Below are 15,798 nucleotides of genomic sequence, written 5' to 3' on the forward strand. Positions count from 1 at the left end.
TTTGGCTAGATTTAGTCTGGGTAAATTGGGTTCAGAAAACAGATAGAAAAATAAGACTTGAACTTTTGGAGGATGAAAGTCAAACAAACAAACAAACAAACCAAAAAAAAAAAAAGCCCACAACACACATTTTAAAAAGCCAGATGGCACAAATACTGTTCAGAGGTTTTTCAAATATTCCAGTGTAACTGGTGAACTCTTTGATCTTGATTGAGGACTTTAATGTGTTGTTACTGTGCATTTGAATAAATCTATAAATATTTTACCAGGGAGTTAAAAAAAAAAACCCACACACCAAACGCACCAAACCATATCTAATATGCATGCATCTGGGACAGCTTGAAACTATATCCATATTTAAGCAAACGTTTCTGAGTTCTAGAGTATATATCAGTTCCCAAGTGCTCAAATTCTCTGCAAATGTATAACCGACCTGTGTAGGCACATACGTATATATATGTGTCACTACATGTGTCTGTCTAGTGCATTCAGCATTTGAAACACCGAAGTAAAGCAGTGCTAGTCATCTGAAAGAAGGTAGGACAAATACATGATCAGATAATGATTCAATGCTATTAGTGGAACAATTATTTGTTTATGAGTCATTTGGAGCATCTAGACTTTCCCCGCATTGTAGCAGAACTTTGTGCTGATGAGACAATAGTAGATAGTGTGTGCATTTAATATAGGACAGACCATTTCTCATACTGGGGGAAGACACCGACCTATACATGTGAGAAAGCCTCCAGAAAACGTCTTGGATTGGCGGAGTACTCTCTCATACCTTTGCTTCGGGGTCACTGCGGTGCCTCCGTACCCCGGGGCTAGGGGAGATTTGGTGGGGAGGGGCCTTTTGGATGGCACTGCGAGCCGCGGACTCACTCGGCGTCCCCCCTCAGCCCGAGTGGAGCTGGCGCAGTCAATCATGTGCAGTCCTTTCCTTCTTGCATTCAGCGCATGGTTTCACCTTCAGATTCTTCTGTTTGTCTGTGTCCTTCCAAAAATAACATTACCTTAACTCAGCAAGGTAAGGGGCCCGAAGAGATCTCAGCACTACTCTTCTTTGGGGAGATGGGAAAGGTGGAGGAGGATAAGTAGGGGTCGTGGGGGGTACTCAAGGTAATGGGGATCCTGTTGTGATACGCCCGAGGAGGGGGGGGCTGGAGGTTGGAGGGGGGGGCGTGGGAGGTGGGGAGGGAAACTTCGTATTTCCAATTAATAGTTAATCTGCTGAGTAATTTGAAGACTTAAAAATGGAACTTTGGGCTGTTTGGCGAAAAGGCGATTTTTTTTTTTACCGCAGTGGAGGGGGGCGGGGGGGGGGGGAACGGGACTCTGAGCTTGAAGAAGCCTTTCGCTTTGTATACTTCGTCAAAGGCGACAGGGGAAGAAGGGAGAAAAAAGCTTGGATGCAATATTCATCCATTAAGAAACAAAGAGCAAATTGCCTGACTTTAAAGTAAAATGCTCGGGCTAATGAAGGTGGGTGATGGGGCTCCGAGACTGGAGTAACCACTTAAATTATTAAGGGCTTTGCTGATAGTATTGATTCAGTGTGTGCATGAATCGCCTGATGTCCTGTGAATGTGTTTGTGGGTGTGGGTGCGGGTCTATTTTTTTTAAACCCCCTTTCCCTAGTTACAATCTCATCAGCTGAGAGCACACAACTGAAGCAGACATTAAAGTAGTGTACGGCTTATTAAAAGGAAGTTGGGGCAAACTGGTGGGGGGGGGCGAGTCAGGAGTGGGGAGAGACAATTATTCATGTAATGACTCTGAAATGCTGAAAAGGGCTTGAAGGACAATGTCTGGGTGGCAATTACTACTAGAAGATGAAAATAGCTCTGTTTGGGGGTGGGGATGGGAACTGCTATTTTTCTTTATATAGATACAGTATATAGGTAATATGTAAAGTAAAAAAATACAATGTTAGATAATGTGGGGGGGCGGATGCATGATGGAAAAAATGCCTCATTTTTTTTTCATTTCAAGTGAGAATTAGCATACTAAGTAGTTGCGATCCTCATTTGGATTAAACCACTTTTTCAAGTTTTAAGAAACTTTGTATGGGTAACTTTGTTAAAAGCTAGCCAAGTGGGGGTATTTAAAATGAGAGGTTTGTGATGGTGGCATGACAATCAGCCGTTGTTTTCTGGGGAAAAAAAAGAAAGAAAGAAAGGAAGGAAGAAAAAAAAGGGAGGGGGGGGGAAGCTAACCTCTGCAATTAAAGACCATAGAGACCCAGTATTTTAACTGAAAAGTGTGGGTCTGTAGTCAGCACCATTTATTATGAGCGTTAATAAGCTCCCAGCAGTAGACTAGGATCTTCTGGGGAATGTGCATTGTATGTGTATATATCTTACTCATTTCATTGCGCATATTGATAAAGAGTCAGTTGGACGATAAATGTGCAAAGATCAACTTGCTTGGACTTCTTTCTAAACATACATTCTGTGCTTTTTATTTAATCCAGATGCACAAAAACCCATTTGCTGCCTTATTGTTGGTTTACATTTTCTGAAAAGGCGACTGGTGTAACCTGTGGAATTTGAAATGCAAATAAAAGCCTGTGGGAGTTGAGGCAGAACAAATCATCATTTATAAAATGAAAAAGATTTAATGTCTTTGAAATCATTGCAGGGGGAAAATTGGGGGAGTGCTTTTTTTAAGGAGCCGAAATGTGACGTCAACTCTTTTGGAAAAGATTTTATTTTTAATGTCTGAAACGCGGGTATGTAAAGTGCTTACAGGAAAAACAGATTACAAGATTAACATCTGTTAACATGATCGTTTATCTCCAGCCAAAAATAGGTCAGTTCTTTCTTAAGGAAACACGATTGCTGGCGCATGATTAAATAATGAAATTAGACTAATGAGTTCATAAATTAGAGACAGGCGTGTGTTATAATCTGACCTGTGACAAAAATATTTAATTCAGAAATCAATGAAAGGTCAAAATCTCCCTTTAGGGTAGAGACCCAGCTATTCACCCCTCCATCCACTCCTCTTTTCTCAGGTCCCCCAGTCCCTTCTCACCCCCCCTCCCCTCCCGCCCCGCATTAGTTATTGCTAAATAGTCTCCATTTCCTCTCGCGTGAAGTAAAAGATTATTGACTGACACCCTACTTGTTAAGGGAGGCACACTCTTTTCGTGCAGATGCCTAAGTTTCCAAGGTCTACTGTTGTTTTATCATTAAATGAAAAAAAAGTGGCAAAGGATAGGAAACGCCGATGCAAAGTATCCCTGATTTGCATCTCACTGCCCCCTCGTTGTGAGTGACAGCTGAGACGTCCAATCCGGAGCCTCTTTCTCAAGCTCTGAGGTAATTTTATGTATGTGTTTGTGTGTGAGTGTGAACACTGTTCAATCCTTCTAGCCCCGTGCTAATCAGCTAGGCTTCTGTATTTACTCAGATCTGTGCATGACTCTGTGCAGATATTGCTGTACTTTAGTCTATATAACTGCATGTAGATGCCTCAAACACCCTGTAAGATAACACTCCAGCTATTCAAACATGTAGTAATTAAACACGTAGGCATATGCTCTACTTTCAGATTCAAGCCGAAACCTGTTAAAGTGGGAGAAAATATAAATGATCTGATTATGTTTCACAGCAATCCTGTAGCCTTATTTGAGAAAAAGGAGGAATAGACATAATGTTATAAAGCAACCATTTTCTTTCCCATGTTATTATTTATTTTGTTTTTAAAGGGTTTAAGATTGTGCTGTGCCACCAACTTTAGTACCCTATGGCAAAAAAAAAAAGTGCATAAAAATAATTGTTTAAGATGGTTAGAAAAAAGACATAGAAACTTCCTTGCCCTACCCCCTAAATCAATGTTGCAGATTCTTGAACTTAAAAAAGCTCATTGGTGGGTAAAAAGAGTGCTGCTGACCACTAGACCTATGAATGCTATGAATAATGGTCATTTCTGTCCAACACAATAGGCACATTCACTGAAGGAATGCCTGCCATGAACCATGCCACATTTTGTGCTAGCTTAATCCAACACCCAACTTCACTCCAAATATTGATATTGTAATTGATTTTTTTTGTTGAGTGTATAAGACATGCTGTTTGGAAGTGTTAGTCGAAGAAAGCAGTTGCAATTGAGCATTTTTTCCTAAGGCTGGATTGTCACATATCTCTGGGGTTCCATTGTGGTGTATTCCTGTCTCTGTGTGTTTATTCCTCCCTGTATGAGTGATGATGTAGATTAATTAAAGGACTAAATACCACAAAGTACAGGATCATTCCACATTAGCTGCAGATTAACAAGGAGCATGGCCTTCCTGACCCACAGGGATCTGAATCTGTCCAGAGAAGTATCCCTCTGCCTTTGGCTTTGTGCCACACACTTTATTGTGTGCCCTGCTGTTGGACTAAATGAGTTAACTATCGAAGGGGTTTTCATTAACTGGATTTGGCAGCCATATACTTAACTTCTCCCCCCTCCCCCTTTTAGCAGCATACATAACTTAATTAAAAGATGAAGTGAACGAATACTACTAGGTGTGTAACCACTTCGACTCCCACTCAAGCCCTCTTCAAAAGACTAGACCTCAGCCCGAGCTCCCTCCAGGATTTCCCCCTCCCTTTCTTCCTCACCCCATCCTGGCTTTCCTGACTGGATTCCTGTGTCTCAGAGAAGCTCACTCTCTCTGATGGAAAATGGGTAGTAGTGGGTAGGTATTATTAGATTCTCTCGTTTCTATTTCGACATCTCCTCTGGAGCTTATGCGGGAGAACTGATGTGCCTGCGATCTACATGTGGTGAGTGGGGGGGAGATACCGGTGATGGGGTAAGAGACGGACGGGAGGGGGGAAGGTCGAGAGAAAGGTTTTTTTTTACCTGACTGGCCCTAGGGCAGCAGCAGCAGCTTGTTGCTGTGCTTTTTAGTCAGAGGGAGGGCACAAGAAAGGAGGCGGGAAAAGGGAGGAGTAGGGGAAGGAGGAGGGATTTGGCAGAGCACTTACACTCAGTTGTCCGCCCTCACCCCCCACCCCCCCATAATGTAGCGAGTACGTCACGCAGCCTTGTACTGTAATACAAGAAGTGAAAGAGCAGAGGAAACAGACACAGCTCAACTTCTAACCTTAACAAAGGCAGGGATCTGTCAAAACGACTGGAAAGAGAGAAAGAAAGAGAGAGTGAGAGAAAGGGGGAGGGAGGGAGGGAGGGAGGAGGGAAAGAGGAAGGTGGGGGCGGGAAGGAGGAGAGCTGGGGTTGGAGGGAGAGAGAAACCCTGGGAGAAGAAGAAAGTCCTCTCGTAGCGTTGTAGAAAGTGAAGCATGGTGCCTGGAGGAAGGTTTACGGGACCGAAGTGGGGGAGATTTTAAACCATTGCCTTCTTGGATTATGTGGGGTTCTTGGTACTGAAGCATAGTGGTTTGGTCAGGTAATTGCTTTTCTATTTTAAACTTCACTTTGTTATTGCTGAGATGGGGTGGCATAAAAGGCGTGGCACCGGAGAATAATTACATAAGTATAAAAACTGATTTGGGTACTGGGACCCAAAAAGGGGTGGGGGGGGGCGCGGTAAGGAATTTGGTGGGAGGTGGGGGGTGCTAGAGTTAATTTCTTGACACTTTACGGCTTGGGGTTCTTAAGGTGCCTTTTTGTTGTTTTTGTGTGTGTGTGTGTTGGGCAAGAGAACTGGTCACTCTCTGATAAAGCTTCCTAAAGTGTATAATATATGAAACTGTTTCTAGAAACACAGATGTATTTCTGGGCGTGGAATAAAGCATTAAAACAGTACTCAGTGCATAACAAAGGACAGAAGAATGGGAGTTGGAAGCCGCTTTTCATGTACTCACTGTACTGATTTAACCACTTAAATGCTGAGAATTACACAAAACAGAATTATACTTTTCTGTTCTGTTTAACCTGGGAAGAGCTAAATGAACTTTATTAAAGATTGTGGTTCATAATTGAAACTAATACAGCCCATATACATATGTGGACATATACACTTAGGTATGTGTGTTTATAGATGTGTTTGTGGTATATATAATATATATGAAGGTTTCCTCTAGATATATTAGAAAGTCTCTATTCCTGGAAAAAGGATCATTTAAAAGAAATCTTGGTGCCTCCCTCTGGATATCCAAATGCTATTAGAATGTAAAGGATAAGAGAGCTGCTAGTAGGTTTTACTTCACTGAAGTTTACCAAGATAAAACCAGACAGTATAATATGGGGAAATTTTTTGACTTAGAAATTTGAGTAATAGTTATTGACTTAGATAATATTAAATCAGGTATGTTGTATGCTTCCATCTGCAGAAACGTTGATTCTATTATTTTGCTTAATGCTACTTTGATTTGTCACATTCTTTAGTTGCAGTGTCAAAAAGGCCTTTTTGTTTATCTTTGTATATGCAAGGTATAGTTTTATTACATGCCAAGTATTGGGAATGAATCTAAGTCCCCACCACCCTCCTAAAAAATAAAGTTGCTCAGTAACTTTACCTGTGGTGTAATCAGTATTGGAGTTTGGCTACTCAAGGAGACATCTTTAGTTTCACAGGAGTAACCACCATGGCCATCTTGAATGATCTCTAGAATAAAATGACCAGTATTCACATTTGTTTAACTTTCAGAATCAGTAGTCTTCTCTGTGTTTAGTTAGACCTTTCCTTTTTTGGAGTATTTTTTCTACAGATGAGTAAAACGAAATCTGGTTTTCTTGATAGAACCCTTTCCCCCTCAAAGTTGCTAATGTAAAACCTGTCTAGAAAACTGTATGAATTCTAAAAGTGATTACTTTGGAAAGGGACATGAAACATTCAGGTCACGTGAACATCTAGAAACTAGTCAGTTAACATGAATGTAATTCATATAAGACTCGCTAAACCAAATGTCTTCCCCAAACAATGAAGATGGCATGGTAGCTATGCATTGTATCTAATAGTGCTTATATACTAAGAAACTAACTTTCCATATGAACTAGTTCTTTTTTGTTTTGAAATATTTCATAGCTAGATATGAACTTCTAAGTTGCTTAGCATTATAACATAATTCAAATCTGTAGATCAAGAATTTTTGATGTTGGAATTGTAACTTATTATTAATCAATACTAATGAATGAGAACTAGTTTCTCTACGTAGTTTTTATCTTGACTATTATATGCAAGTCGTCTTAATTATTGTTTAGTTGATTAATATATTTAAATCAGGAATTCATAAAGTTTTTTAGTCACTTCAAATGAAGTCCATTTTTAACTTTAGGAAGAGGTAGTGAGTTGTAGTAGAAAGAAGGTTGTATTTGAAAACAATCTTAGGAATTGGGCTCAAATTCTAGTTCTGCCATTGGGCAAATGGGTCTCAATTTCCTCAATTTGTAAAATGCAGAGGTTGGAAAAGATAATCACTGAAGTTTCTTTCCAACTCTTTTAAGTCTTTGATTTTTCCCTTCATGATGAACTGCAGAGTATTGTCACTGAAAACAAAATTGTTTTGGTGAAGAGATAAAAATGGCTGTCAGCATTCTAAATGTTTTCTCTTTTAGCAAACTTCAGATTCATTTTTTTAGATTTCATTTGAGTTTAGATGAAGATACTTTTGGTGGGGGGATGTTAATTGAAGTAGGTGATGTTTAGAAATTACTTCAGATAATAATTTTGTGAAAAAGGAGAAATCTTTGAAGTAGGTATTTATATAGTTCATCTGCATAACAACTACTTTATGTAGTATCAGATATATTTTTTTTTTAATCCCTTACTTTCTGTCTTAGAATCAATACTGTTGGGGGTGGAGTGAGGCTGGGTGTCTCAGTGGATTGAGAGTCAGGCCCAGAGTTGGGAAGTCCTGGGTTCAAATATGGTCTTAGACACTTCCTAGCTGTGTGACCCTGGGCAAGTCATTTAACCCCCGTTGCCTAGCTCTTACTGCCCTTCTGCCTTAGAACCAATACAAAATATTGATTCTAAGACAGAAGATAGGGGTTAAAAAAAGGAATCAAACCTGTACTTGATTCTAAAGCCAGGAAGTATTTAAGGTCACATTTGAACTCAAGAGCCCCTTTCTCTAGTGCTGGCTCTCAATTCACTGAGCCACTTAGCTGCTCCCCAGATGATGGACATTTAGTGGACTACAGGCAGAGTAGTGAAAAATTATCTAAACTTCAAACTCCAGAGACATGACTCAGAACCCCAACTCTGATACTAGCAAGGTAACAGTGCAAGTCACTGAGTTTATTTCCTCATTTTTAAAATATAGATAAAAATACTTGCACTCCCTACTTTATAGAGCTATTATGAGAATCAAAGGAGATAATGTATGTAAAGTGCTTTTGCATACCTTAAAACACTGTAAAATATGAGTTCTATTTGTCTGGGGCAAGCTTTAAAAATCAGCTAAATTTTGGTGGGTTTTTGTGGGTTTTACTTATTTTTACTATGTATTTTTTGGTTTGTATAGAGGAATCATCTTTTAAAAATAGTTTTGGGAGTGGCTGAAAACTGCCTGGAAATTAAGGTTTCTAACTACATTATACTTTCACTCCATAGAAATAGGAAGCTAAAATATAAGCTGATTATGTTCCACAGGAAGGGGCTTGTCTGAACCTGTACATTTTAATGTGCCTGCTCAGATTTGTAAAACCATAGAGTAGGATGGTTTTAGAAGTTTATTTCTTAATACAGGACAAAGAAGGATGTTAATTATCTATTTAGAAAGTAACATTTTAATCTCACTGTAACTAAATTCTCAGTGAATGAAGAATATTTTAAAAATACATAGAAAGTAAAACTTTGATAAGGGAACTTAGTGTAGCTACTTCATTGTACAGATAAGTAACTGAGGCTTAGGTGAAGTCTCAGTGACTTGTTGAGTGATACACTAAATAAATGATAATTTAGACTTTCCCAGTGATAGTATTTTGTCCCCCCCCCCCCCCCAGCTTCAGTTATGTAATTAATGACTGGATGGCAGAAAGAAGCAGAATGTCAAATTTATTTGATTAGATATCTGAAATATAAATATTTGAACTTAGAAGGAACATTCCTTTTTCAAAGCAGACATTTTACATGCTGTAAATGTTTATACATTTCAGTTCTTGGATAAGGCTAAAATGACTCAGTCAATTAGTTGTAAAAACACCCTACTTCTTACATTTCTGTCCCCCAAAGAAAAAAAATGTTCTAAAAGTTGTGCCCAAGAAAAAAACAATTAGCCGTCATCTTGAGTTTACTATATAAATGGATCAGTGTCCTTGTTACACGTTAGGAGTTTTATGTATGCTACAATGACTTTATTAGTCCAATATTACTCTGTAGTACTTTAGCCATTGCATAACTGTTTTGAGCAGAGAACTTGCCTCCAGCCTCTTGCTTATCTAGTCATGGGCCATATTTGTTTCAGGGATGGGCTATTACCTGGAATAAAGCATTAATTCTATTCCTTGGTTCTTGTGGTATTGGAACTATTCCTCACCCATAGTTAAGACTGATAGAGCACTTTCTTTGTATATTGCTCCCTTTGTGTCAGAATGAGCTTGCATTCCTTAGCAGAAGGATAATTGTAACTGTTGGTTTCTCTCTAAAATCTGAATTTGTTCTGAAGTCTTCTTAGACTGTGGATGGATTAAAGAGGTAGATCTCAAATTACCATCCCAGCATTAAAACCTATTTAGTTTGTGTGTATTTTTTATTTTTAGTTTTTGGTAGCAGTTTTTGGTAGAAGCAGTTCAGCTGCACTTCCTTGCTTCATTGCAGTGACCTAACAAGTGGCATGGCTTTTGGAAGAGTGTGGCCATTTCACCTTTTCCTCCTCCTCCTCCTCTTGCTTCCTAGTGCTCTCTTACCCCCAACCCTTTGACCTATGTGGCAATGAGCATAGTCCCTGTAGTATGTTAAGTGCTTCGAATTTAGCCTGGGGCCATAGGGGTGAGAGTGTTCCTTAATCCCACCTCTGGTCTCAATTCTAACTGGTCACAGGGGCAAGTGAGGTGCTGGTGGTGGTGGTGGGGAAGCTCTTGCTGACTTTGATAGACGAGGGACCTCTGCCCTGAGCCAGTTAACATTACTCCCTACCCCCTCCTAAAAAGGAGGGAGAGAATAGAGAGCCTTAAAGGGTAGAGATTGCCCTTTATGAAGAGCATAATTATGATCGCTCTTAGTTTTTCAGAAATATTGGCAAACTCACAAATTACCTATTTTTCCCATTTGGTTTTGAATTAATTAAAAAATTTAAAGTCTTTTAAGTTGAAGCTTTTATTTACAGACAGCTAAGTGTTTCAAAAGTACTTCACCAACTTTTAATTTAGAACATTTACTTAGTGGACAGAATTAAATTGTTATTAAGAGAATGTTATGTATTTAACATTGGGTTTACAAAGTTCACATTTTATTTCCTAGGATCATAAGAACAACATTATTTAACTTCTACTTGAAGTTTATAGTCTTGGCTAAGGCATATCAGCAAATTAAAGATATATTTAAGAGAAATTTTCATAAATTAGTTACTGAGCCTATCCATTTCTTCCATTTTCCACTCAATACATCTGGCTATGTGGAATATGAGCAGATAAAAGTTTTTTCTTTCTCTCCCAAAGCAATGACTGTCATATTTAGGTCTCGAATGAAATGGTTTCCAGCAGCCCACACCAAATAGTTAAGAAGTATAATTTTGTGGCTCCCAATTTTTTTTAAGGGCAGTTTTCTAAAAAAGATCTGGCTTTTAATCTTCATTTCAAAGTGAAATGGAAGCTACAAAGCATGTGTAATTACAATTTGCAACTATTTTTAGAAATCAGACATGTTTGGTATAAACTATGATGATGAAAACAAATAGCACATGGGGGTAATGGCTGAAAAGGAATTATTTTTAAATCAAGTGAATTTATTTTTGATGCACTGGATTTCACAGGTTCATTCTGGTAGATTGCTATTTCTCTTTTCTGTCTCTGTCTCTATCTCTGTCTCTCTTCCCTCAGGAACATAATGAAATCTTGTGTTCCCAGGAATTACTTCAAAGGATGGGAAGAAAACCTAATGCTCCTGTGTTTCAGACAGTTCCTGATCAGATTACATGTTGAAAATAGGATGAGCTCTTAAGTGTATTTTGTTATTTTCAGAGCAAATGTAACCTGGGGTTTTCCCCCTTTAAAAGCAGGTAAAAGAAGAATGAAGAGTTGATGTGCCACAGTTTCTTGTACCACAGGGAATAGCTGATGTCGAATCATCCTCCTGGATACAGCTGTCCTGTTATTTTTTTGTGTTCATTTAAAAAAAAAATGGAGAGCATAGACTAGCATGTGGTGTTAGTTTTCAAGAAATATTTAAAGAGAGATTAGTGGAATTGAAGTTCTTTGTTTAACATTGTGATTTTTTTTCTTAAGTTTTCAGATTTACTTTTTTTTCCCCCAGGACTCTACCTATTAGCAAAACTCTGATTTTCCTTAAAAAAAAAAAAAATTAATCCTCAGTTCTTGTCATGTGAAAAGAATAGAAATTTGCTCAGGAATTTATGTTCTTTGTTTCAGAAAAGGGCAACATGTGTCTGTCTTTACCATATGGTAGTATTTAACCTATATTGCATGAGCTGACTAGGAGTTGCATTTAAGCATTGATTTATTTCAGCATTTCAGAATGTTCTTTGAAATTTAGTACAGTAAATGATGCATTGAGAGTTGTGCACCAGATCTGTGGCTTTGGCAGTTTATTGCTAGGCTGACATTAGGGTTGTAAGGAGCCATTTACAATTAAAAAAAAAAAAATATATATATATATATATATATATATATATAATTATTTTCTTCGGAAAGAGTTGAACTACAAATTTTGAAACGATAGATAGGTAAGGGGCCTTCTTCAGGAAAGACTGGGTTGGAACTTAGGTTGATTGGTTACTGCTTCTTTAGCATGCAATAACTCAGACATACAAGGCTGATAGAAGAGATTCTAGTCTTGAATGGTAGTGGATTCCATTTCTTAATACAAATTATAGTAAAAGATAGCATGATTCAATGGAAAGGATTCTGGACTGTAAGAATTAAAAAAATTTACTTCAAACAGGACATAGAGTCAGGAGAGACTTGATTTTGAGTCTTTATTGGTTGTAAGGCTCAATTTTCTGATTCCTAGTTTCCTCATCTGTAAAATGGAATTAATCAAACTCATAAGAGCAGTCTCACAGGATGGTGCTAAAGAAAACATGTAAATCAAATGCTTTGCAAACTTTAAAGGTCTGTACAAATGTCAGCTGTTCTTAAGGCAGGCTTCCCCACACACCGCAATCTACATTTTTTTGGGTATAAATCCTTGAATGTGTGAGAGGTCTCATCATGTTTTTGTCATGTATTTCTGTGGTGGCATATTTTTCTGAATTTGAATCTGAAGAAAAATAAGATAAAACATTAATTTTTATTTAATTAAATTTCATTATACTTTGTTGAGAGAAACTGCTATTTGATAAAATGGGTAACATAAAGGGGATTTGTTAACATTGATAAACTTGTAAAAGCCACATTTAATCTTTCCTCCCTTTCTTATTTTCCCTATTCTTTATGGTGATTTAGTCATCTTCACATTTGGTGTTTTGTAGACACTAATATAGTATTCATATAAGATTTTGTATCTCTTCAGTATGGCATGCTAGAAGGAGCACTGTTATTAGAGTTAGAAGTAATTAATTTGTGTTTTGGCTCTGGCCCCTAGATGTATATGACTTTGAGTAAACTCTTACCATCTCTGAACCTTTGCTTCTTCCTTAGTATGATGGAGACTGTAACACTAAGATTCATCTTTGTAAACAATAACACATAGACTTGTATGAGTAATTATTGTTATTACTGGCATTATTTTTCCCATTTTAAGGAGGAAAGGAAACAGATTGGACTTATTTTCTATGAGACAAGTAATCTTTATGAGCAAAATGGTGGTCTTAGATCAAATATTTCTCATCGAATCTGAGCAATGTAAATGAATACTGCCTTTGGTAATGCATAATTTATATTGACATTAACACTGACACCAAGAGAATGTTTTTATTCCAGTTTGAGAAAATATCATTTATGTTGGTAATTGTATTCTCATCCAACACAGACTGATCATAGCAAAGCTATCTATGCCCATAGCATGCCAAAGTCATAATGATGAAATAATTTTCTTTTTTTGAGTAATAACAAGTAATACTTGGAGCTAATGTCATTATAATCAGGGCACACCAGGTGTTAAATGGTTTCCCTTGTGTACAACTTTATTTCAAGAATGACTACTTATTTAAAAAAAGTTTCAAAGAGAGAAAGTTAATGGCTTTTAAATATTAACTTAAAATAGCTAGCATATAGTTAGTTTTTGATGAAGCCCTTAACCCCTTGGTACTAGACAATATAAACTTGGGGAAAATGCTACCTCAAATTTATATGATTAATACATTAGTGGAGGGTTTAAAAATGATCTGAGTAAATTACCCTGGTGAATAAAGAGGTAAGACCTTATTAATGGTTTTCTAGGAATTTTTCTTATCAACTATTTCTTAATTTGATTAGGGATTATAGGTTGCTATATGTTTATTTTTTTGGAAGTGTGCTTGATATTGTTTAAATCTAAACAAAAATGAAGCAGCTTTAGTTACTTGACCAGAGAAACACGGTTTCAAAGTTTTAAGTTTGGAATTTGATATGCCTATACCTGCACATTAAATTATTAATTTCTTGTTTTGCTTTTTCATTTGTCCATTTTTAGCTCTAAAAGTTTCTATCTCTTGCACAAATGTGTATTTTGTCTTCAAAAATCAGATTCCCCAAGTGTACAAATATTCCATGAGGATGCATTAGCCAGTTTTGGAAACTACATTAATTCTCTTGAACAATTGCCTCTAGGAGAAAATATAAAAGCTTCAGGTTGGCATTTAAAACCTTTCACAATCTGGCTCCCACCTACCTTTCCAGTCTTATTTCTTATTATTGCTTCTCAGGCACTCACCATTCCAGTCAAACTGGCCTGCTTGGTCTTCTCTGTACATGATATCCTGTCTTCTGCTTCCATGGCTTTTTATAAATGGATCCCCAAAGTCTAGAAGGCCATTCTTTCTCAGCTCTGCCTCACAGAATCCCTAACTTCCTTCTAAGAACAATTCAAGGGCCACCTTTTTTTGTAATGCTTTTTCCAGTGTCCTAACTCTACTCAAGTTAAATATATTTTTCCCTTCCCATGAAATGACTTTTATAAATACTTTAAAAAATTTTACTTATATTGTCTCTCTCAAATAGACTATAAATTCCTTAAAAGCAAGGGCTGGGTTGGTTTTTGTCTTTGTATTGCCAGTAGCTATTAAAAGGCCTTGTATAGAGTAAGCATTTAATAAATATTTGCTATATTAAATTGAGTGGAATCAGAAGAGTGCCATTTATTTCACTAAAGATAATAGTTAACTAGTTACTTTTATTTTTGGCATTAAGGTGTTAAAGTAGCTTCCACATACAACTTCCTTATTCTTACAGTAGAGTGTTTATAATCACTGGGAAAGCCACAATAGTCTTTTCACATCTCTTTAGATATTTTTGTAAATGTTCTAATTTTCTTTTTATCTTTATTTTTGAAAGAAGTCATATAATTTATAAGAACTAAAACAAAAAATTATCTTAAAGAACTAGAAGTAATTAGGTTATTCGAGTTCCTTTATTTTGTAGATGATGTAACTGAGGAGAGGAGGAGATAAGTAACTGTTCCAAGGTCACTCAGTTAGGGGTAAAGCTGGGACCAGAATCTTAGTCGTCTTCTTATCTGTCCAGTATTCTTCCTATTAAATCATGCTAACAAATATATTCAATAATGTGGGGTACTTTCCAAAAGACATTTTGTAGGATCAGAGCCCGTTAGGATTATTTACTAATTTGGAGCCACAGCATGAGGTGAATATTTGGCCAATAACCAGAGAATTGAGGCTGTGTCAACTTTCAGATGCCTTTCCTTTTATGACAGACCTAGCTTCTTTGAAGATTAAAAAGAAAAGACGAGAAAGGCTGAGTTAGACTTTTACTTGGCTACTCAGAGATAACTGACAAAGCAGTGTATCCTATGAAGACCCTACTCATTGTATTTTCACATCCTTTAGAGGTAGCAGAATGGAAAAATCGATTCCAGGCAAATACGGTGTCAAAAAGGACCAGTCACTAAATTCCAAGTAACTTCCAGATCCAGAAACCACAAACGGCTCCCAGAACAGATTGTCTTCTTGGTGAACAAAATGGTAATAATATATGAATATCACTTTCTGTGACTGAGTAGAATATACATATATATATATATATACACATATATATATATACATATATAGATATACATACACATAGACATTCACACATATATATATCAATCACCCTACTCATATATATGATAATTTATATTCTAATATATAAATATATAAGTATATGTGTATTCAACAATAAATACTTGTGGAATCTGTTGCTAAATTTTTAAAGAAGTATGGAATAAAGAAAATCTGCTCTAAAGTTGCTACTCACCCTCTTTAAAAGATAACTTCAATAATAATAGAAACAAAAAAGCTTAGAGGTAAAAAGAAAACAAACAAAAAACAATTAAGAAAAAAACAGAACAAACGAGTGACCAGGCAATTTAGTGTATTATCCAAGTTTTGCAATCATTGTTACTCTTTAGTTATGAAAGTGGAGTGAAAGATATGATAATTGCTCTCTGAGTTCTGTAGCTGTATTTTTCCTTCTCTGTGCCCTTTGCCTCCAAAAAAAGTGACATTTTATTCATCTTATTTGTTATAACTATGATGTTATTTTAGATAAGAATTGAAGAACAGGGAAGCCAAGTGCCTAAGA

At 36.9% G+C, this 15,798-nt stretch overlaps 1 protein-coding gene across 10 annotated transcripts in view; it reads left to right on the plus strand.

The window, feature by feature from the left end:
* The first annotated feature begins 759 nt into the window (after positions 1–759).
* Positions 760–15,798, plus strand: part of ZNF516 (zinc finger protein 516) — a 145,920-nt gene continuing 130,881 nt past the window's right edge. For 2 of the 10 annotated variants that reach the window (XM_056823563.1, XM_056823569.1), the window contains exon 1: positions 760–1,027. The gene's annotated coding sequence lies outside the window, so the exon portion shown is untranslated. Of the gene's footprint in view, positions 1,028–1,342; positions 1,483–5,012; positions 5,154–5,199; positions 5,402–15,062; positions 15,198–15,798 lie in introns of those variants that run through there. The other 8 variants (XM_056823562.1, XM_056823570.1, XM_056823564.1 and 5 more) reach the window with 6 other exon arrangements.

The sequence above is a fragment of the Monodelphis domestica genome, chromosome 3, assembly GCF_027887165.1.
Source record: "Monodelphis domestica isolate mMonDom1 chromosome 3, mMonDom1.pri, whole genome shotgun sequence".
NCBI classification, from domain to species: domain Eukaryota; kingdom Metazoa; phylum Chordata; class Mammalia; order Didelphimorphia; family Didelphidae; genus Monodelphis; species Monodelphis domestica.